We start from the raw sequence: 24094 nt of genomic DNA on the forward strand, positions 1-24094 counted from the left end.
TGCAGAGTGCAGTCGGTCCAGCAACTCTGAGATCAGGGGCAGTGGGTAGCTGTTGGGGATGGTGATCTGGTTCAATGCGCGATAGTCGTTACAGGGTCTGAGTTCCCCCCCTTCTTTTTCACAAACAATAGTGGCGCTCCAGCAGGGGATTGTGAGGGGCGTATGAATCCTCGCCTCAGGTTTTTATCCAGGAATTCCTTCAGGGCCTCCCTCTTATTCTCTGTGAGAGAGTAGATTCTCCCTGATGGGATGCTGGCTCCTGGCACTAGATCAATCGCACAGCCGTAAGGGCGGTGGGGGGGTAAAGTCTCTGCCTCTTTTTCATCAAACACATCTTTGAATTCTTCATACTTTGGCGGCAGGGTCACTTGCTCGATCTCTTGCACTGCCCCCGCTAAGGTGTTCTTGATTCCTTCAGGTTGACAGTTCTCCTGGCAATACTGTGAGGTGAACCACACCACCACCTCCTTCCAACTTATTTTGGGTTCATGCTTTGCTAGCCAGGGCATTCCCAGAATCACCTCAAAGTTCGAGAGATCTGACACGTATAGCGAAATGAACTCTTTGTGCCCAGGGATTTGAAGTTTCACTTCCTCCGTGGCTTGTGTCACCCCTCCTGACTTCAGGGGTCTCCCATCGATAGTCTCCACAGCTAGGGGAGCGTCCAGTTTCCACCGGGAAATTCCATGACGCTTGACTAACTTTACATCAATAAAATTTGTGGAGGCTCCACTGTCAATTAAGGCAGTGGAATTAAACACCACTCCTCTGGAAGTTGTAATCCGAATAGGCAAGACCAACACCCCCTTTGAGGGAGGTTGGATCATTGGGGGGCCTTTATACAACACTGCCCCCAGTCCACCGGCCTGCACGTGGACTGGGTGTTCTAGTTTCCCGACGGCTCGGCTTTCCCCCCTTTCAGTCCACAGTCTCTGGCCACATGGCCCGGCTTTGAACAATAAAAGCATAAATGTTCCCGGCGTCATCTTTCCTTTTCTTCTTCTGACAGTCTTGGCCTAGCCCCTCCCTGTCCCTCAGTTGCATTACCTGCCATCCCTGCAGTGGGAAGGGTCTTGTTGCGGGATGCCGAGGCTGAGTATCTCGGGACCTCCTGCTTCCTTCCTAAGACAGTATCCTTTCTCACGAGATACGGAGTCACCTATTTTGCAGCTTCTCCCTCCAGGAGGCTAATCACGAAAGCTACTTTAGCCCCATCGTCTGGAAATTCCGTGTGCCTGACATCCAGATATAACTCACATTGAGCCACGAAGGTTGCCAACTGATCACTTTGTCCCACATATTTTGGGGGCAATCCAATGGGAACCTTTACTACGGCAGCTGGAAGGGCTGTTCGCATCTGGTCTATCATGGTCTTCAAGGTTTGATTATCCGTCTTCAGCGCCTTGACTGCTGCTAGCAGGGCTTGAACATCCGTCTGCAAATCAGCTACCTTAGTCCTCAGAAGTTCCACTTCTTCCGTCTCAGAAGTGGGGTTCGTCCCCCCCGCTGCTCCCTTTGACATCTTGTCCCAGTCAAGTGAAGAGAGCGTTGAGGGTGATTTAGGTGGCTCTGTCAAGCTGTCAGGCCCAGGATGTGACTCAGGAACCAGACCAACGATTGTAGTTAATTCGTGTTTTATTAGGGTAATGTCCAAACAAAGACTGCGTTTTCTCATGAATCAATACAGGGATACAGGTCCTGCGGCATTGGGAGAAAGTTGACAGAGCAAGGGACTTCTTCCCGCCTGTTTTTTAAGAAGGGGCCAAACGGGCGCGCAATCTTTCGCTCCTCCTTAACTGCCCCTCAGGTACTGCCCGCCTTCCCCCCCTTCTCTCCTGTCTTTTCAGCTGTCTGCGTGTGCGCGGTGAGGGGGGAAGGATCACCCCCTCCTCTTCTGAAGTTTCCGATTCCAGGATGGGGGATAGGGGAGGGGCTGATGGTAAACTGCCTCCCTGCTTTTCAGCTGTGAGCAGCCCTCCCTCTTCCCCCTCTTGCTCTGAGCCTGAAAGAGGGGGAGGCGTGAGAATGTCCAGGGAGGGCTCAGGCTCCCCGTTGCTAAGCGACCTTATCACTGGCAGTTCCTCTGTTTCGTCTTCGCTCCAAAGGGGGGAAGTTCCTCCCCCTTCCCTCTGCCATCCATCCGAATACTCTTCTCCCAACTCTCCGGGATCCAGCTCCCCGGGATTGGGACCCCAGCTCTGCCTTCCGACACTTGTAGACTGTGGGAATGCTGTGGACATAATATATCTCAACTTCAGCAAAGCTTTTGACAAAGTGCCCCATGATATTCTGATTAGCAAGCTTGTTAAATGTGGGCTGGATGGAACAACTATTAGATGGATCCACAGTTGGCTCCAGAATCTTACTCAAAGAGTGCTTATCAATGGTTCCTTCTCAAACTGGGTGGAAGTAACGAGTGGCGTACCACACGGCTCGGTCCTGGGCCTAGTGCTCTTTAACATTTTTATTAATGACTTGGATGAGGAGGTACAAAGCATGCTTATCAAATTTGCAGATGATACAAAATTGGGGGGCATAGCTAATACCATGGAAGACAGAAAGAAAATTCAAAGGGACATTGAAAGGCTGGAGCATTGGGCTGAAAACAACAGAATGAAATTCAACAGGGATAAATGCAAAGTTCTGCACTTAGGAAAAAGAAACCAAATGCACAGTTATAAGATGGGTGATACTTGGCTCAGCAGTACGACATGTGAGAAGGATCTTGGAATTGTCGTTGATCACAATCTGAATATGAGCCAACAGTGTGATGTGGCTGCAAAAAAGGCAAATGCTATATTAGGGTGCATTAACAGAAGTATAGTTCCAAATCGCATGAAGTACTAGTTCCCCTCTGTTCAGCACTGGTTAGGCCTTATCTTGAATACTGCGTCCAGTTCTGGTCTCCGCACTTCAAGAAGGATGCAGACAAACTGGAACGGGTTCAGGGGGGGGGGACAAAGATGATCAGGGGACTGGAAACAAAGCCCTATGAGGAGATACTGAAAGAACTGGGCATGTTTAGCTTGGAGAAGAGAAGACTGAGGGGAGATATGATAGCACTGTTCAAGTACATGAAAGGTTGTCACATAGAGGAGGGCTGGGATCTCTTCTTGATTGTCCCAGAGTGCAGGACACAGAATAATGGGCTCAAGTTGCAGGAAGCCAGATTTCAACTGGACATCAGGAAAAACTTCCTGTTAGAGCCATACAACAATGGAACCAATTACCTAGAGAGGTAGTGGGCTCTCCGACACTGGAGGCATTAAAGAGGCAGCTGGACAGCCATCTGTTGGGAATGCTTTGATTTGGATTCCTGCATTAAGCAGGGGGTTGGACTCGACAGCCTCGTAGGCCCCTTCCAATTCTACTATTCTATGATTGTATGATTTAAGGACTCTTGCTACACACAGAGTAGCTGGCGGTTGTAAATAAAGCATCTTATGAAGACACCGTAAGTCATCCAAAGAAAAGAGCTTGTGTGTACATGTACAACAATCTCCCCAAATCCGTAAGGCAACATGCAGCCCATTCTGCACTAGGTGAAGCTTCCAAGACATGTTTAAGGGCAACCTCATATAGAGTGTACTAAGTAGTCAAGCCTCCCAGAGGGTAGACACCCCCCTGAAGTTCCTTGTGGTGCCTCAGTGTCTCAGCCACCAAAAAAACCCCCAAAGGTACAATGTCTGTTAATGTATCTAAACTTATCATATATGGAAGACACCAAGTTAAGTGGTGAGGGGGGAGGGAGAGCATATGCTAGAATGGGGAGAGGGAAAAGAGAGAGTTACATTGTGACTGACAGGTCAACATTCCAACCAGAGAGAATAATTTTACCCAGACTCTCCAATCTCAGTGTTTTGGAGGACAAAAGTGAATCCTTTTTCATTCTCCCTCTAAAAAAGAAAAATCCCCCGCCACTATAAAGGTGCATAGCACAATAACTGCTGGGCCCATTAGTCCACAATTTGGCAGATTTCTTATTCGGGGCACCTCTCATATGCCCACAATTTTCAGACCAGTTGCCCACAAAACACTAAGAGAAATAAAGTAAATTTCCCCAGCCCCAAAGAGTGAAACTGCCCTTGTGGGAAAAGCACTGAAGATATATTTCTGAAAGTTGTCAGAAGGGGGTAAAGATACCGGCAAATTCCATTCAATTCTGACAACACCAAAAAGGTACAGACACTGGGTGATATCCAATGCATTCATTCTGTTAGCACAAGGATTTATGTTTGCCCAACAGAACTCTGCCTCCTCCCACTGCATGTGCCTTGTGATCTCCCCAGATCTGCTTCGGAGGATTGGGGGGAAACCCAGAACAGATTTAGCGGGTACGCAGGAGAGAAGTTCATTGTGCAAATGTAAATCCTTGCACTAATGGAACTACTCACAGTGCTACATTGGATATAAGCCATTTTCTTTTTTTAAAAAAACTTCAGAAGTTGAAAGTTTAAGTTTTAAAAACATTTAAAGGTTTTTGAATAAGCTTTTTTAAACACTCTGCTCCTACATGGTTGTAATTTGGCAGGCTTTATCCACTCTGGAGGGGCTACTGTGCCTGTAAATTTAAGCCCCTTCTGTTAAATGAGTGTGGTCTGAAGGCACTAGAGTCCACTACTTAGCTAAAACTGAGCAGATCTTGGTCTGGTCAATGCCTAGATGGGAGACTGCCTGTAGATAACATTTATGCTGCCTTGGGTTCCATGAGAGAAGTAAGGCAAGATACAAATGTAAGAAAAATATAAGAAAATGTAAGAAAAACAAATAAAAGGAAAAAGGAAATGATAAGTGATCATGTTGCCCAGTTCACACTGACCAGATCATGCTCTTGACAAGATGGTCTTGGCATGGAGGTTGATATCCCCCAAGAGAATAAACTCTGAGACCTCCACCTCTGCCTGCAAGCCAGGAAAACTGTTGGTCAGCACATCCATAGAAATTCCAGCCCTGTCCTGTAGGCCCAGCTTCAGGCATAAACATCCAAAAGTGATAGCCTGCCAAACAGGGCACCTGACCTGGCAAGTGGAATCCCTACCGACCTGACCTACAGAGTGACTCCAACTCCTGGCTCATCCAGAAACCTTTGGGCACAGCTGGAGAGATCTACACCTCCTTCCTTCCCCACCCAGATCTCATGCAGTATTACATTCTGGGTGAATGACATTTTTCCTTTCACTGACCTGGCTTTTAGTAGCAGCACATGAAGTCTTGATGGGTGCTGTCAAGGGTGCCTGGGTTTCCAGAACTGGAGGCCAAAAGGCAAGATAACACATCTGTCTAACTTGCCTTCCCTTGCCAAGTATGTCTTTCCTCCCTCACCATGCCACCCTCTGCCCCAAACATATCTAACAGTAACATCCCCCCAATCAGTCTGAACAAATTTCTAAACCCAGAGAGACTTCTGGGGTTTCTGGGCTAGCCAAGGCCAGTTCCACATGGGAGGGATTCATTAGGGAAGCATTCCATAGGAAGTATCACATAGAGGTTTTAAACAAGTCAATCATATATTGTTTTACAGCTGAGTGGGCACAACCAGATTCCCCGTAACTACACCTTTCCCCCACTCATTTATACTGTCCTGAAAGGCTCTACGTTGATACTCTCAGAGTTCCTTGGCAATCTGCTCCTGGATCTGCTGCTGTTCTATAGCCCTTTGCTTCACATGCACTTGTCAATCTGGAGACTGTGGCTGCATTTGATGCTGCCATATCTGCTGGTGCCTCCCCTAGAAGAAGCCTCTGCACTCCCTAGCTAAATGTACCACTTGTCAGCTTGAGGTCCATGCTGCTCTCTCCCTCCCTGCTCCTCTTTCTCCTCTCTAGGTTTTAATATATTCTCTCTCCATTCTTCACCGTTTCCCTTTCCCTTGTGTCCTTTCCCCACTCTATTCCCATCACTGTTAGGGCTGGGCAAGAATTTCACTAAAATCAAACTTAGCACTGGACTTCCCAATAGTGCACAGGTTTGCTATCATTGAGGACCCATCCTGACTGCTGCTAGTTTCCTGAGCTTTTCCTGACATGAGATTGTTTTTTAAAGTGAAACTTTAGCTTTGCTAATGTGAAACTGACCAGCTTTCTTTGTTTTGCTAACTTGCAACTGATAGGCTTGTGTCTTTGCTTTGCTAAGATGAAATTGACCACCCTTTTTGTTTCCTTTGCTTTGCTAATGTTAAATTGACCACCCTGTGTGTTTGCTTGTGAAATTAACTACCCTGTGCGTTTGCTTTGCTAACATTAACCTGACAAGCCTGTGTCTTTACTTTGTTCAGCTCTTTGCTTTGCAGCCTGCATCTTTGCTTTGCTCCTTCTGCATCTTTATTTTGCCAATATGAAATTGACCAGCATGTGTCTCTGCTTTTTATCGGTAAACTATGGTCTCCCTGATCAAAATGCTCAGGGAGATCTGGAGATGAAAAATGAAATAAAGGAAGCATCGAAACTAGGACATGGAGTAATGGGTGACTTCAAATACCCTGGCATAGACTGGCTACATATGTGTTCCAGTCATGACAAAGAAGTAAAATTCCTAGATACCCCAAATGCCTGTGCCCTAGAACAGTTGGTCATGAAACTGATCAGAGGGTGGACTTAATCTTAAATGGCACCCAGGATCTTGTGTGAGATGTAAGTGTTGTCTTACTGACTGGGAGCACTGACTACAGTGCTATTAAACTGAACATACATGTAAATGGCCAATTTACAAGAAAATCCAACATGGTCACATTTGTCTTCAAAACAGGAAACTTCCCAAAACTGAGAGGATTTGTAAAAAGAAAACTTGACAGAGTCAAGATGGTCAGATCACTCCAAAATACTTAAGAGTTGTTTGAAAGCATAATATTAGAAGCTCAACTGGAGTGTATACCACAGATCAGGAAAGGTATCACCAGGGCCCAGAGGATGCCAGTGTGGTTAATGAGCAGAGTAAAAGAAGCTATTGGAGGCAAGAAGGCTTCCTTCAAAAAATGGAAGTTTTGTCTGAATGAAGAAAATAAAAAGGAACACAAAGTCTGGCAAAAGAAATGCAAGCAGACAATAAGGGCTGCTGAAAAAGAATTTTAGGAGCACATTGCTAAAAACATTAAAACCACCAACAAAAAAGTCTTTACATATATTCAAAGCAGGAGACAATCTAGGAAGGTAGTTGGACCTTTGGATGACAAGGGAGTCAAAGGTGTGCTAAAGCAGGATAACGAGTAGCTAAACTACTTATTTGCATCTGTCTTCATAGTAGAGGATATAGGGCAGATCCCTGGGCCTGAACTAACTTTTGCAGGAAGGGAATCAAAGGAACTGAGGCAGATAGTGGTGATGACAGATGAAGTCCTAGGCTTAATAGGCAAAATAAAAGTTGACAAATTCCCGGGTCTGGATGGCATCCACTTGAGAGTTCTCAAAGAACTCAAATGTGAGGTAGCTGGTCTTCTAACAAAAATATGTAACATGTCCCTGAGATCTGCCTCCACACCAGAGGACTGGAAAGTGGCCAATGAAGCATCAGTCTTTAAAAAGGGATCTAGTGGGGATCCCGGAAATTACAGGCTGGTTAGCTTAACGTCTGGTAGAAAGACTGGAAAACTGGTAGAAAGTATTGTTAATGTTGGGCAGAAAAGAGTCTTAATTTCACATACACATTCATGGGGTCTGAACTGGCAGTGACTGACCAGGATTGAGGCCTTGAGGTTGTAGTGGAAAGCTTAATGAAGATTTTGACCCTGTGCGTGACAGCTATGAAAAAGGCAAATAGAATCATAGAATCATATAATCGTAGAGTTGGAAGGGGCCTTGTAGGCCATCGAGTCCAACCCCCTGCTCACAGCAGGAAATCCACAGCTAGAGCATCTCCCACAGATAGCTGTCCAGCCTCTGCTTGAAGACATCCAGCGAAGGGGATCCCACCACCTCCCTAGGCAGTCGGTTCCATTGCCGAACTGCCCTTACTGTCAAGAAGTTCCTTCTAATGTCCAATCTGAATCTACGCTCCTGCAACTTAAAACCATTAGACCTAGTCCTACCCTCTGGGGCAGCAGAGAACAAATCTGTACCCTCCTCTATGTGACAGCCCTTCAGGTACTTAAAGAGTGCAAACATGCCACCCCTCAGCCTTCTCGTCACCAGACTGAACATGCCAAGTTCCTTCAACCTTTCCTCATAAGACTTGTTCTCCATACCGGCTATCATCCTCGTCGCCCTCTTCTGAATCCGCTGTAACTTGTCTATATCTTTCTTAAAATGAGGCGCCCAGAACTGAACGCAGTATTCCAGATGAGGCCTGACTAATGCATAATAAAACTGCCAATATCATAATTCTGTTGTATAAATGTATGGTGCGATACCATTTGGAACACTTATAGTTTTGGTTGCCTCACCTCAAAAAGGATATTGTAGAGTTGAAAAAGGTTCAGACCTTACATCAGTGGTACATGCTCTGGTAACCTCACGTTTGGACTACTGTAATGCGCTTTACGTAGGGCTACCTTTGAAGACAGTTCGGAAGCTACAACTAGTGCAAAATGCGGCGGCCAGATTGCTGACAAGGACCAAGCGGTCCGAGCATATAACACCTGTTCTGGCCAGCTTGCACTGGTTGCCAATATGTTTCCGGGCTAGATTCAAAGTGTTGGTATTAACCTATAAAGCCTTATACGGTGCGGGACCACGATACCTTGCGGAACGCCTCTTCCGATATGAACCGGCCCGTGCACTACGTTCTGCTATGAAGGCCCTCCTCCGGGTTCCAACTCACAGGGAGGCCCGGAGGGTGATGACAAGATCTAGGGCCTTCTCAGTGGTGGCCCCCGAACTATGGAACAGTCTCCCTGAGGAAGTACGCCTGGCGCCGACTCTGCTCTCCTTCCGGCGCCAGGTCAAAACCTTCCTATTCTCTGAAGCATTTTAAGTTATACTGATTTAATTTTAAAAATGTTTACTGTGTTGGATTGTTGCTTGTATTTTAGTATTGTTTTGTTATTTATTGTATTTTTATGTTGTTTTATGTTCACCGCCCAGAGAGCTATTGCTAGTCGGGCGGTATATAAATTTAATAAATAAATAAATAAATAAATAAAAGGGCAACCATAATGATCAAGGGGATGGAGCGACTCCCCTATGAGGAAGTGTTGCAGCATTTGGGGCTTTTTAGTTTAGAGAAAATGTGAGTTTGAGGTGATATGATAGAAATGTATAAAATTAAGCATGCCATGGAGAAAGTGGACAGAGATAAGCTTTTCTCCCTCTCTCATAACACTAGAACTCAAGAAGATCCAATGAAACTGAATGCTGGAAGATTCAGGACAGACAAAAGAAAGGACTTCTTCACATAGCACATAGTTAAGCAATGGAACTCGTTCCCAGAGGAGGCAGTTGTGGCCACCAACTTGGGTGGCTTTGAAAGAGGATTAGACACATTCATGGAGGATAACAGCATCAAAGGCTACTGGCCACCAGTAGGGGGGGAGGGGAGAGTTGCTCTTCTGTTCGGGTCCTGCTTTTGGGTTTCCCCTCAGAGGCACCTGGTTGGCCACTGTGAGAACAGAATACTGGACCAGATGGGCAACTGGCCTGGTACAGCAGACTGTATGAGAGTGGGATACATAACAAAGAATGGTACCAAGGGAGAGGGATGATGCACAGCCATTTCACCCCTAAAGCACCCAGTTGGGCTAAATCCCTATGTGCACCAATTGTGCCTCATTTATTTACTTATTATTTGATTTATATCCCGCCATTCCTCCCAGTAGGAGCCCAGTAGGAGACCAAACAAAAGCACTAAAAACACTTTAAAACATCATAAAACATTTAAAAGAAGGTTTAAACATATCTTTTATAAAAGAAAAGAAAGGTTTAAAAACTTATTAAACAGCAATTCCGACACAGATGCAGACTAGGATAAGGTCTCAACTTAGAAGGCTTGTTGAAAGAGGAAAGTTCGGTAGGTGCTGAGAAAGTAACAGAGATGGTGCCTCATTGGTGTCTGCACTGCCCTCTGCAGGAGATGGGAATGAGGGTTGCAGAGGGAATGCTGGACCCCCAAATCCACAAGCAGCCTCATTTTGTGTGCCTCTCTCTCTCTCTCTCTCTCTCTCTCTTATATTCTATTCCTGTAGCATAAAGGCCTCCTAGAATGGCTCACAAATAAAAAATACAAATCAATACAAAACCCTGTAGAGACACAATTGAGCAGCGGCAATTAAAGTGAAACAAATACCTGAAACTAAAAGTAGAAATCCAGGGACAGGGCAGGGAGGCAGGCAGAGAGTGAAGGTTTGACCCTGCCAATCACTGCCTATCAAGGTGGACAAGAGGGGCCCAGAGCTGCTTAGGCACGGTCAGGTGAGGGGCGCTTGGATGATGCCTCTTTAGGAGGCCGGCTGTGCAGCCAGCCCCTGAGTGTCTGTGTGGGGAGGGGGCTGTGGACCTCCCTGCTCTGTTGCTTTGCCCTGGTGTGGCTCCAGTCCACTGCAGAGGGCAAGGAGCCACCAACATTCAGTAGACAAGCAGAAGAGCCTCCTGCCCATGCCAAGTGGGGCTGTGCTTGAGGCATGATGCGATGTATCCATGGGTGCAGGCATGGGCTCCAGAGCAGCAGAGAAGGGAGATATTTTATAGGGAGCTTCCTCATCCCCCTTTACCCCCTTCTTGAGCACCATACCTGTGACAGCTGTAATATAAGCAGGGGTTCAACTGCAGCCACATGTCCCATCAATGCCCTTCTTTGGTGTGGGCATCTCCTCCTCCTCCCCCACCCTGCTGCAGCGGGAGCACATGGTGCCCGTTGTTTGGGAGGAACAGGCACGTGGTGTGGGACAAGGGGATTCTCCACGGTGCTGCTGCTGGATCTCTATCCACACAATCTCTGGATGCGATGGTTGGGCTTGTGCAGAGGTGCAAGGCTGGCTAACGACAGAGTAAACCACCCTGAGACACGAGTCTGACTCCTTGCTCTGATCCGGCGTGGCCACTCATATCTTCTTATTCTGGGGTTGAAACCCAGTGGGGGGTTCGTGCATTATGCCAATGGTGGCCACTTTCCATCAGCTCCAGAACATGCCTGGGTGAGGCCCTGGATGATCTTAGCCCTGCCCAAGGAAGAGAAAGAAGGTCTCCTCCTCCTAAAAACAGACTCAGGCAGGCAACTATAGCAACCCCTTGGGAGGCATATTCACCAACCTCCTCCTCCTCCATCAAGGGAAGAAAAATCTGGGAGTTTCATTTCCCTCTGGCCGCCTGGCCATCTTGCTTGCTTGCCTCCCGGCTCTCCTGCCCGCCTTGTACCTATTAGCTTCTGAAATCCATAGATTTCAAAAGGCCTGTATGGATTTTCCATTTCTTTTGCATGTGAGACTAGAGATTACTCTCGTTTTGCAGGAGCCAAGTAGCAAAATGTACAAAAGCCCGGACAACAGCTATTGTTGAGAGGGAAAATGGCTCCCGTCGGTCTTCAATCAACTTCAACAGATCCCTTTGAAATCTTTGATTGCGGCAAGAAGAGAAAGATAATGGAACAAAGAATTAGGGACTGAAATTAAGAGATGAACCTTACGTTACAAGTACTAGTTTCTACCTGAAAATGCCAGGGAGTCACATAGGCTGTGTACACACCATGCATTTAAAGCACATTGGAGGCCCATTATTTCCCCCAAAGAATCCTGGAAATTGTATATATTTTTAAGGGTGCTGGAAATTGTAGCTCTGTGAGGGATAAAATGCAGCTATAGTCAACTCATATGAATTCCTCAGATTCTGTGCTGGTTTCCTTTAACAAGACAACATTTGTGCCAGAGAGTTGGGGGAAAGGGTTGTATAGCTCTCTCATGAACACTGAAGTTAATTGTCCTGATGGAAGGATAGGTGGGGAAAATGCCTATAAATCAATAAGTCAATAAAGAACATTGGATAGCCCCCTAAGCAACATTTGTGTGCTTTAATTTGCCAAATTAATCCTCACAGCAGTAAGAGCGGTCCTTTATTTCAAAATGATTATCACCAGCATTACAAATCCAGTATAAGAAAATGGGCTAGGTGGTTAATAAAAATGTCCTATAGCTTGGTAGTAATAAAATGGGGAGGGGGTGGACAGAACAATAGAATGAGGGGCCATTTCTGTTGCTGCTGCAGCAGTGCCTTCCCTGGAGCCATTGAATGAGTAGTTGTTATGTGCCTTCAGGTCGATTACGACTTATGGCGACCCTATGAATCAGCGACCTCCAAGAGCATCTGTCACGAACCATCCTGTTCAGATCTTGTAACTTCAGGTCTGTGGCTTTCTTTATGGAATCAATCCATCCCTTGTTTGGCCTTCCTCTTTTTCCACTCCCTTCTGGTTTTCCCAGCATTATGGTCTTTTCTAGTGAATCAGGTCTTCTCATGATGTGTCCAAAGTATGATAACCTCAGTTTCATCATTTTAGCTTCTAGTGATAGTTCTGGTTTAATTTGTTCTAACATCCAATTATTTGTCTTTTTCATAATCCATGGTATGCGGAAATCTCTCCTCCAACACCACATTTCAAATGAGTTGATATTTCTCTTATCTGCTTTTTTCACTGTCCAACTTTCATGTCCATACATAGAGATAGGGAATACCACGGTCTGAATGATCCTGACTTTAGTGTTCAGTGATACATCTTTGCATTTGAGGACCTTTTCTAGTTCTCTCACAGCTGCCCTCCCCAATCCTAGGCTTCTTCTGATTTCTTGACTATTGTCCCCATTTTGGCTAATGACTGTGCCGAGGTATTGATAATCCTTGACAAGTTCAATGTCCTCGTTGTCAACTTTAAAGTTGCATAAATCTTCTGTTGTCATTACTTTAGTCTTTTTGACGTTCAGCTGTAGTCCTACTTTTGTGCTTTCCTCTTTAACTTTCATCAGCATTCGTTTCAAATCATTACTGGTTTCTACTAGTATGGTATCGTCTGCATATCTTAAATTATTGATATTTCTCCCTCCAGTTTTCACACCTCCTTCATCTTGGTCCAATCCCACTTTCCGTATGATATGTTCTGCGTACAGATTAAACAAATAGGGTGATAAAATACACCCCTGTCTCACACCCTTTCCGATGGGGAACCAAATGATTTCTCCATATTCTGTCCTTACAGTAGCCTCTTGTCCAGAGTATAGGTTGCGCATCAGGACAATCAGATGCTGTGGCACCTCCATTTCTTTTAAAGCATGCCATAGTTTTTCATGATCTACACAGTTAAAGGCCTTGCTGTAATCTATAAAGCACAAGGTGATTTTCTCAAATAAGACAACCCAACTTGGCTGTAGCAGCCCTCTGGTCAGCAAACTATGTGTACTTGAGCAAGGAAGAACCAGCACACCCATAAATAGGACATTCTATGGGAGAAGGTAAATGCCAGGCTGTCGTCAGCAGGACTGAACCCTGCTGCCCGCAGGTGGCAAGGGCTTCCAAGGACAGGGAATGGTCAAACCCTAATCCCTAATGCAGCTTCCAGGAGATGGCAGATGTTTGTAGTGACTGGTTGTTGCCTTCATTCATAAGCACCAAAATAAAGCAATGCCCCCCTGAGGTGGGAGCCACCCCCACCCCCAGCACTGAGCTAGGAAGCAATGTGTCTCTCAGCACCACCAACATGGCCACCTGCGCTTGCTGAGCCCCTCTGATGTAATGATGGGCCTTTTGCCATTACATGCAAATGAAAAGATTTCCAGCCCATCCATAGAAAGCAAGATCTGTGTAAATGCTTTGATAGTAACAGAAACTTGTTCAGCAACTGCAGCAGCCCTGACAGCAGATGGAACGCCTGCCTCTGCTTAAGTGTCTCCACTCCAAGGAGAGCCCGCCACCTCACCATCAGGCAGGCAGCTTCTGTCTCATGGAGTTCTATTAACCCTTAGCCAAAATCTGCTTCCCTGCAATTTCCCCCTATTGGCTCTCACCCCAAAAAGTTCTGTTCCACCTTCTGTGTGGGACAGGCTTTCAGATCTCTTGAGGGTCACTATCTCATCCACATTCTGTCTCCTCTTCTCCAGGCTAAACTTACTTCGCTCTTTCATATTCTTAGTGGGAGGGAACCTGTTACAGGCCACATAGTCCAGTTCTGGTCATATTCCCTCCTCCTCGTGCTCTGCTGCTCAATTCTCAAAACAAACACCCAAGTCCTGATCCTGTCCGCCCTTTCCAGTTTGCCAAATTCTCACAGCGCAATCAAGAGTTCTCTTCGACACACTCTTTTAATTGAGTTTATTTACATACGTTATACAGCTCCCAGATATCTAGAAGGTGGCAGCGGAGAGATGCCTCTTGTTAAAGTTTGTCAGCAGAAGAGGAAGACTTGGGGGAGTGCAATTAGCCAACAGTTTGGGACTGATGAAGTGGATAATGAGAGACATGGTGATATATTTCTGTACCTCTATAAAAAAGAAAAAGAAAGGAAACAAGGAAAGAAGTGCATGTGGAATGAATCGGCCTCCAGCTGTCGCTGCAGAGACCTCACTTGGAGAGGTAAAGGTTAGGGGTGTCAGCGCTTGACAGAGAAATAGGCTGCCTCATTTCTAATAACAGGGAATTGTTAAAGAGGAAACTTGCCACTCTCAGAAGCAGGAGGAAGAGGAAAAGGGCAACAATGCTGGTGACAACCCAGGCTTGTTTTCCTGACTGAGATGAAAAATTTCATTGGCTTTTTGCAGGAGCCATGGACCCTCCCTGTGCACATGATGTGCAGGTTTCATATCTGCCAGAATTTATTTTTTATTGAATTTCTTAGTCGCCCATCTGGCTGGCTATCCAGCCAGTCTGGGTGGTGTACAAAATAAGCATGCAGATACAATAAACATTAAAAATCTGGACACAAGATAATACAATCTAGCCCACCCCAAGAGCCTGCCTGAAGAGCCAGGTCTTCACGGCCCGGCGGAAACTAATTATAGGGGGGGCATGGTGGAGATCAGTTGGGAGGGAGTTTCACAGGGTGGAAGGGTTAGCAAGGGGATGTTGGGCTGATGCATGATCATGGCACATGGCGCCGCTGTCCCCAACAGCCTCCCTGTCATGCCATTCTGCCTAGTGGTTAATACCCTCATGAGGGCCTTTTCCTTCTGTTTTATTTACTAACAATATTTATGTGTGACCCAACAACAAAGTTCCGCAAGTGGCTCACAATAAAAACATTAAAATGCAATAATAAAAGCAAAGTGGGGGGAATCTAATGCAGCTTAACTTCTTCAGAAAATAAAATATGTTAAAACAAATATATTGAAAAGACCTGGGGTGGAAAAAGGAGTCTTCACCTGGTGCCAAACCAGTGCAAAGAAGGCACCAGGCAAGCCTCTCTGGGGGCAGCATTCTGAAGCCAGACTGCCCCACAAAAAAGACCATTGCCCCCCCGTATGGGTGGGGAGGGAGGCACCATGGCAAGAGTTTCAGAGGATGATCCCAAGGTATGAGCAAGGACATCTAAAGGGTAACCTGGCCCCAAGTTATGAAGGGTTTTCCTTAAAGGTCAGAACCAGGACTTTGCACTGGGCCCAGAAATGGACTGGAAGCCAGGGCAGATGATATCCTTGCATTTTGGACTAACTGACGTTTTCAGGCTATTTTCAAAGGTGGCCTCACACACAATGCATTGCAGTAACCACAAAGGAAGGTTTCCTAGAGCAGTGGACTTCAACTGGTCCGGAGCCAAAATTCACCTTTGACTCGCAACCCGTGACATGGGACCCCCTTCACATTTTCACTTTTGATTGATATTTAATATGCTCATAATACTTAGTAACAACAACATTATTATTATTGTTGTTGTTGTTGTTGTTGTTGTTATTGTTATTGTTATTATCTTTATTTATACCCCGCCCTTTTTCCAAACTGGAACTCAAGGCGGCTTCCAGATAAAAAGTACACATAATTAAGAACATATAAAAATCTGCATTAAAATATAATTAAACTATTGAAGTATTAAAACCATTTAACAACATTTAAAATACTGCAAACTCAGTTTAAACAGCCATGCAGACAAAACAATGACAGTACAGCACCCACTTCCAGCCCTGTCCTTAAGACCTTCAGGTCCCAAAGCCTGTAGGAAGAGAAAAGTCGTTACCTGCTGACGGAAGGACTGCACAGAGGAGGCCATTCTTACCTCCCTAGGAAGGGAGTTACACAACCTAGGGGCTGCCACCGAAACGACCTGCCCTTTATTACTGCCCTTTATTACCTGCCCTTCACCCAAAAGCCCCAGGGTGGTTACAACAATCTGAATGAATGAATGAATTGTTTTATTATGGTCACAGACCACATTAAAAAAAAAAAGCAGGAAGGATTAAAATACTTAAAAGACAAAACTACCAAAATTCCTAAAATCCATGAATAGTTCTTTAAGGAGCGGACTGAAAACATTTTTTCCTAATTTGCAATGTAGTGAGGAGAAACTTTGCGAATTAGTGGTGACATGAGATGACACATCACTTAACAATCTTAAAATACAGCATTAAAAACAACTAAATCACAAAACAGGATGGGTCCTACAAATATAGGCCTCAGGTGTTAAAGGCCAAGCTAAAGAGGTATGTCCTTAGCATTTGCCTAAAACTATACAGTGAAATTGCTAGACACACCTCGGTGAGGAGAGAGTTCCACAGCGTAGGGGCTGCCACAGAGAATGCCCTCTTCTGGGCCTAACATTACTAATCATAAAATGGCAATTCAGAGGAATTTACATAGTTCTATCTTGGCATTATATTAAAACCAATAATATTTGAAAAAGACAGTTTCAGTGGAACACCTGGGCCTGTTTCTTCTTCCAGATTTCATTTCAAGGGACGATGTTAGAAAGGTTCACTTTCTTTCTTTCTTTCTTTCTTTCTTTCTTTCTTTCTTTCTTTCTTTCTTTCTTTCTTTCTTTCTTTCTTTCTTTCTTTCTTTCTTTCTTTCTTTCTTTCTTTCTTGTCACCATTATTGAGAAGCCTAGCTCACAAGTAGGTGTTACTAAATGACAGCAGATCAATTATAATTTGACTTGGCAGATTGGATTTAGTGGGACTAGTTTCCTGGCAAACCAGTTGGGCACATCTAGAGAGAGAGAAATATCAGTCCTATGCAGGTTTACTTAAATCTGAGTTGCTGTGCATGCAATGGGGCTTATTCCCAAGGAAATGTATGTATCACTGCAGTCTTGTTATCTCCCAAATGGGTTCATTGCCCGGTGCACAGTACAGCCAAATGACCACACCCAGGTTGAAGGGTCCAACAAGCTTTATTTCGTTCTGGCCAGAAAGAGGTGCAAGGCGATAATTCGCAAAACAAGCACACCCCTTATGGGGGTGCTACACTTTTATACATTGCAAGCAAAAATTCATGACACATTCTAATTGGCCCCTTAGTGCCAACCTGTCACCTTTCCATTTGTCCATCTTCTGACTATGCCCACCATATCTTATGCACACGGCACATTAATTTCTCCACCCATATCTGCATTCCAAGTTAGCCATTACAACAGCAGCTTCCAAGCACGTATTTTACTGATAAGCTTCAGAAAGGATGTAACTTCTCTAGGCATAAAATTCAGTTTCTTTTTTTGTTTTTTTCTTAAAAAATGCTGGCCCTGAGTCATCAGTCTTGCAGTCATTTACTCATGTCCCAGGAGGGTTCAAGTCCCAAGTAAGTGCACAAAGGGTTACAGCTAGGGTTGCCAGGTTGGAACCATCCAAAAACCTGAGAAAATGGGGGTGGGCCCTAGTGATGTCACGGGGCGGACCCTAGTGATGTCATTAAGCATGATACATTAAGTATCAACCACAGTTGCTTGGAGCATACCATTCAAAAAAAATTCTCTGATTGGAGATTAAAATAGAAATCTTACCTAAAATAGGGTGTTCCCAGGTCCATCTGAAGTGTTTTTCAATGCTAGTGCTACTCAGAGTAGACCCATTGAAATTAATAGACCTGGCTACCTTAGCTCCATTAATTCCAATAGATCTACTCTGAGTAGGACAGGACTACCTTATATAACCCTACATTGAGTTCAACAAATTAATCAGGCTCTGATCCTGTAGCCGCTCTCACTCACCTGACTGCTGGGCTGAGATGCTGCTGGTGACGTGCTGGAGCTTGAGAGTGCCGTTGGGCTGGCCAGGTGCTGCGAGGATGGCCGTGTGGATCAAAGATTCCCTGGAGCCAGCCCTCAAGGTGCAGGAGTGCCTCCTTCTCCTCCTCAGGGCCGCGGCTGGAGGATCATGCCGACCAGGATTGTGAGGGCGCCCGGGTTCTGGTCCCAATCCCAAAGTGATCCTGACAGTGGTGGCAAGCAACCGGTGGTGGTGCTGCTCCTTGGCCCGGGCAGGAAGGAAGGAGGGAGGGGAGGCAGCGAGCAGCAAGCACTGGATGGAAGCCAAAATACACTGCATTCTCTAGGTTTTGATAGATCACATTGTGATAAAATTACAAGCAGGGAACATTGCTTAGTTTGCAAGAATCTTTGCATAAAGTGGGTGATGTTCAACATCATACTCAGAGAAGACCCATTGAATTCAATGGACTTGTTACTTGAATAGATTGGTTTCAGTGGGTCTACTCTGGGCATGACGTAGTTGATCATCAGCTGTTGTGTTTTGTCCCTCATCCGCTTGGCTGACTTCTGGAAATGTAACTAGAAAGTTCTCCAGGCCATAGATTGACTCTTGGCTGCACACGTATCATCAGGTCTAAGCGCTATCTTAGTTTTAAGAAGAATGAAGACTGATTTCTACAACTTTATTATGCTCCAAATAATCATGCGTTGGAGAGCCAGTGTGGTATAGTGTTTACAATGTTACACTACGACTCTGAAAAGAGGTTTCCAATCCCCACTCAGCAATGAAGCTCACTGGGTGACCTTGGACCAGTCACTTTTAGCCTAAGCTACCTCACAGAGTTGTTGCAAGGAGGAGGGGAGAAAAAATTAGAATAAAATTAGAATAGAATTAAAGAATAAAAATTATTCTACTATTACCATATATGTGTGACAAATATATATTTCCAGAAAATAAGCATCTCCCCTTGTGAGCAGCCCTAATCACCAGCTGTACAGTGCAAGAACTGTAATCTACACAATAACCCTACAAAGTGCACCCCCCTTATGTGCCCAAAATCCAAGTCACAGGGCCATTAGTAGTTGCCTCCTTGGAGCTCTCTATCAAGACCTTCTAGTACTGCTGGTATTCCTAAGGCAAGCATGTACTATTTAAAAAGAGGTTAGACTGTTCAAAGCACTCTACAAACATTATCTTCTCCAACTGGAATATCCTAGTCAATAAAATGAGACTGATCCACAAACCAGTAAATTGCTAGTTTGTTGTTCCCCTCTGCCACAGACTCATAAAGGGCACCTTAAGGAAGCAGCTCTCTCAGTTCTCCCAACTAACAGGAATAATAAGGGCTGCTGTAAAGATCACAGCAGGCCAATGCGACATAAAGTACTCTGAAATATTATTATTTTAATGTATATCCCGCCTTTCCTCCCAGGAGAAGCCCAGGGCGGCAAACAAAACACTAAAAACACCCCAAAACATCAGAGTACCGTATACCTTACAACAGCCCTGTAAGGTAGATTAAATCTTATGACTCCCATCCATCACCAGTAGGAAGGAGAGTCACCAACTGCTATTGAAGAAAGAACACTAGCTGGGAAAAGATCCAGCCTGAATTGAACAGAACAGAAACTCTTATAATTCTCCAGTTTGTTCTAGCCTTGAAAAACTGGTCTCCCCACTCTGCCTTTAAGCCCCACTCCTCTCGTGCCTCTTCTTCGCTTTTTTTGGTTTGTAAACTTGTCGGCCAGAAGACCTCCCCCTTTCTCTCTCTTTAACCGACTTGAGCGGCTGTGGGAAATAATAATGGCCAGAGAAGCGGGACAAAAAAAAAAGTAATAAATAATCGAGCTAAGCAAGATGAGAGAGAGGAAAAGAGAGAGAAGGAAGACACACAGTAAGACAACCTCATCCCCGGGAGCCGCAGCCTAGCAAGGGCCAGTCTCAACCCTGTGGAAGCTGCCCGGCCAGCAAGAGTTCAGCCCCTCTCACAGCCTCCGGGCCCTGCCAGCTCTCACCATCCCGCATACCAGGAAGAGGAGGCCCACCGTGGAGGGACTTCCTGCAGCCACTCATTCACCTGAAGCACCTGGCAAGGGAACAGGAGAACTGCCCAGGCCCCCGCCTACCTGCCTACCTGGAAGGCTTCAGGGGGTCCTCCTCCCCCCCGCCTCCTGACCAAGCACACAGGTGCAGAAGGGGCTCACTACCCCCTCCCCATCCACCCCCTCCCTGAGGGGTGGCCTCCTCCTACTTGCCTACCCGCTGCCCTCCGCCGGCTCACTTACCCCTTACGGTGGCTGCAGCTGCAGGTGCTGCCGCTCCTCCTCACACTTGCCCGGAGTTCACCCCGCTACAAGTCCCGACCGGCTGTAGCCACAGCAACAGCAGCAGCGGCGGCGAGGACAAGCCGCCTTCCTTCATGGGACCCACCTCGGCAACAGAGCGATGCTATCTTGTCTCCCTGTCCCACACACACATCCCTCACCATCCTCCTCGTCCGATTTGAGCGGCGGCATGCTGCACAACACCAGTGACGTGGCGTGGAAGGAGGAGGGAAGGAAGGAAGGAATAAGGAGGGGCAGGGCTAAAGTTTTCGATCAATACTTCCAGTTTCCTGATTGACGGCCAGAGCCTTCGGCGTATGCGTGCGTGAATCACGCATGCGTGGCTGAGGGGGCTGGAAAACCGGAGATCCACGTGTTTAAAGTGAGTATGGCCGGAGGCCGGAGAGGGCCCCCTTTTGCCGAAGACTCCGGCTGAAAACTGGAGATCTGGCAACCCTAGTTGTAGCTATCTATGCACACTTACTTGGGGGAATGAGGAGTCCCATTCAACACCAGTGAGATTTTACTTCCAAGTATGCATGCATAGAACTTGCACCACAGCACATCCGCGTGGAAGCCTGTACACTTACTTGGGGGTAAGTCCCACTGAATTCAAATGGGCTTTAGTTCTGATGCTAAGGTGCTTATGAGTGAATGGCAACCCTAATTGGCACTCTGCCAGGAGATGGAGGGAAGGCTCTGGAGTGGCCAGGCCAGGGAATGTGTGCTAGCAGCTCTGGAGCCTCTCCTTCATCTCCCAGCAAGCAGAGTGCCGATGGGAAGAAGGAGAAAATCCACTCACCTTCAGGCTCCAAGGGCAACAGCTGCACCGGCAGAGCTCAGCGTGGTGAGGCTTCCCGTCTGTTTCCTGGGGAACCTGCCCACTGATCTTGTGGCCTGGGCAGTGCCTTGACTAGGCATGCAGGCAGAAATCACCAGCTTCTTCCACATCTCTTGCAGATTTTCTGGGGTGCTGAGATGAGTTTTGTGTTAGCAGCAGCGGAGCCTCTTCAAATGCACATCCCTTCTTTCCAGTTTCAGAGGCCTGCTACCCACTGGCAACTTCTCCAGGCTTAATTCTTCCCCTCCCTCTTGGCTTGCTTCATCGTCAGCCCACTCGTAAGCCCACTCTGCCTGGGAATCTGTGTAAAAATCTTCTGAAGAAGTGTTTCTAGGCAGGCCTATAGCTGAGGCAACACCTCTAAAATTTTTACCAAAAAAAGGATGTGAAACCTGCAACCTTGCAAATGTTGGACTGCATAGTCCAATATTTATTTATTTATTTATTATCATTCTTTTTACCCCGCCCTTTTCCCAAAACTGGAACTCACGGCGGCTTCCAGATAAAAGCACACATATAATTAAAAACATACAAAAGTCTAGATTAAAATCGAATTACACAATTTACAGTATTAAAACCATTCATACATACAGTTAAAATAATTCAAACTCAGTTTAAAATAATACAATTAGGCAACAGCAATGCAGCACCCTTCAAGTCCTGTCCTTAACAGCTTTCAGTTCCAAAGGCTTGTTGAAATAAAAAAGTCTTTGCTTGCCGACGGAAGGACTGCAAGGAGGGGGCCATTCTTGCTTCCCTAGGAAGGGAGTTCCAAAGCCTCGGGGCAGCCACCGAAAAGGCTCTATCTCGCGTCCCCACTAGTCGTGCTTGTGAGGACGTAGGTATTGAGAGAAAGGCCTCTTCTGAGGATCTCAGGGCCCAGGCAGGCTCATATAGGGAGATACGGTCTGACAGATAGCCTGGACCTAAGCCGTATAGGGCTTTATAGGTCATCACCAGCACTTTGAATTGTGTCCGGAAACAGACTGGCAGCCAGTGGAGCTTTTGTAACAGGGGAGTCGTATGGTCCCTGTAACCAGCCCCAGTTAACATTCTGGCTGCAGCACATTGCACCAACTGAAGTTTCCGAACAGTCTTCAGAGGCAGCCCCATGTAGAGCGCGTTATAGTAATCTAAACGGGATGTAACTAAGGCATGTGTCACCGTGGCCAGATCAGACGGCTCAAGGAACGGGCGCAGTTGGCACACTAATCTTAATTGTGCAAAAGCACTCCTGGCCACCGCAGAAACCTGGGCCTCCAAATTTAAAGCTGAGTCCAGGAGCACACCTAAACTGCAGACCTGCGCCTTCAGGGGGAGTGAAACCCCATCCAGCACAGGCTGAACCCCTATTTCCTGATTTGCCTTTCGACTGACCAGGAGCACCTCTGTCTTGTCTGGATTAAGCTTCAATTTGTTCGCCCTCATCCAGTCCGCCACTGATGACAGACACCGGTTTAAAACCAAGACAGCTTCCTTGGAGTTAGGTGGAAAGGAGAAGTAGAGTTTGGTGTCATCACCATACTGATGGCACCAAACCCCAAACCCCTGGACAACCTCTCCCAGTGGTTTCATGTAGATGTTTATTTATTTATTATTTATTATTTCAATTTATATACCGCCCTTAGCAGAATAGCTCTCAGGGCGGTGAACAAACAAGATAAAATACAATATATCATAGTAAAAAAATCACAAAAACATGTACAAACAAACAACAGAAAGCACAAAAAAAACGAAATACAACACAAATTAAAAAGGATACATGTTAAAAGTAGAAAGATTAAGAAAATTAAAAGATTAAAATGCCTGGGAGCATAAAAAGGTCTTTACCTGGTGCCAGAAAGATAGAAGTGTAGGCGCCAGGCGTACCTCTTTGGGGAGGCTGTTCCACAACTCAGGGGCCACCACAGAAAAGGCCCTAGATCTAGTAACCACCCTCCGGGCTTCCCGATGAGCTGGTACCCAGAGGAGGGCCTTAGATTCTGAACGAAGTGAACGGGTAGGTTCATAGCGAGAGAGGCGTTCCACAAGGTATTGAGGTCCCACGCCGTGTAAGGCTTTATAGGTCAAAACCAGCACCTTGAATCTCGCCCGGAAGCAAATAGGGAGCCAGTGCAGACGCGCCAGAATAGGTGTTATATGCGAACACCAACTGGTCCTCGTCAATAGTCTGGCAGCCGCGTTCTGCACCAGCTGAAGCTTCTGAACTGTCTTCAAGGGCAGCCCTATGTAGAGCGCATTACAGTAATCCAATCTTGAAGTTACCAGAGCATGAACAACGGAGGCGAGGTCATCCCTGTCCAGATAGGGGCGTAGTTGGGCTACCAGACGAAGATGGTAAAATGCATTCCGTGCCACCGAGGCCACTTGGGCCTCGAGAGACAAGGAAGAATCGAAAAGAACCCCCAAACTACGTACCTGTTCTTTCAGGGGGAGTGTAACCCCATCCAGAACAGGGTGAACATCCACCATCTGAGCAGGGAAGGCGTTCACCAGCAGTGTCTCGGTCTTGTCTGGACTGAGTCTCAGTTTATTAGCTCTCATCCAGTCCATTATCGCGGTTAGGCAATGGTTCAGCACATCAACAGACTCACCTGAAGAAGATGAAAAGGAGAAATAGAGCTGCATGTCATCAGCATATTGATGGCAACGCACTCCAAAACTCCTGATGACCGCACCCAGCGGCTGCATGTAGATGTTGAAAAGCATGGGGGACAAGACCGACCCCTGAGGGACTCCACAATGGAGAGTCCATGGTGTCAAGTGATGATCCCCAAGCACTACCTTCTGGTGACGGTCCGCGAAGTAGGAGCGGAACCACTGCCAAGCAGTGCCCCCGACACCCAACTCCGCGAGTCTCCCCAGAAGGATACCATGGTCGATGGTATCAAA

The sequence above is a fragment of the Rhineura floridana genome, chromosome 15 (genome assembly GCF_030035675.1).
Source record: "Rhineura floridana isolate rRhiFlo1 chromosome 15, rRhiFlo1.hap2, whole genome shotgun sequence".
Taxonomy (NCBI): Eukaryota; Metazoa; Chordata; class Lepidosauria; order Squamata; family Rhineuridae; genus Rhineura; species Rhineura floridana.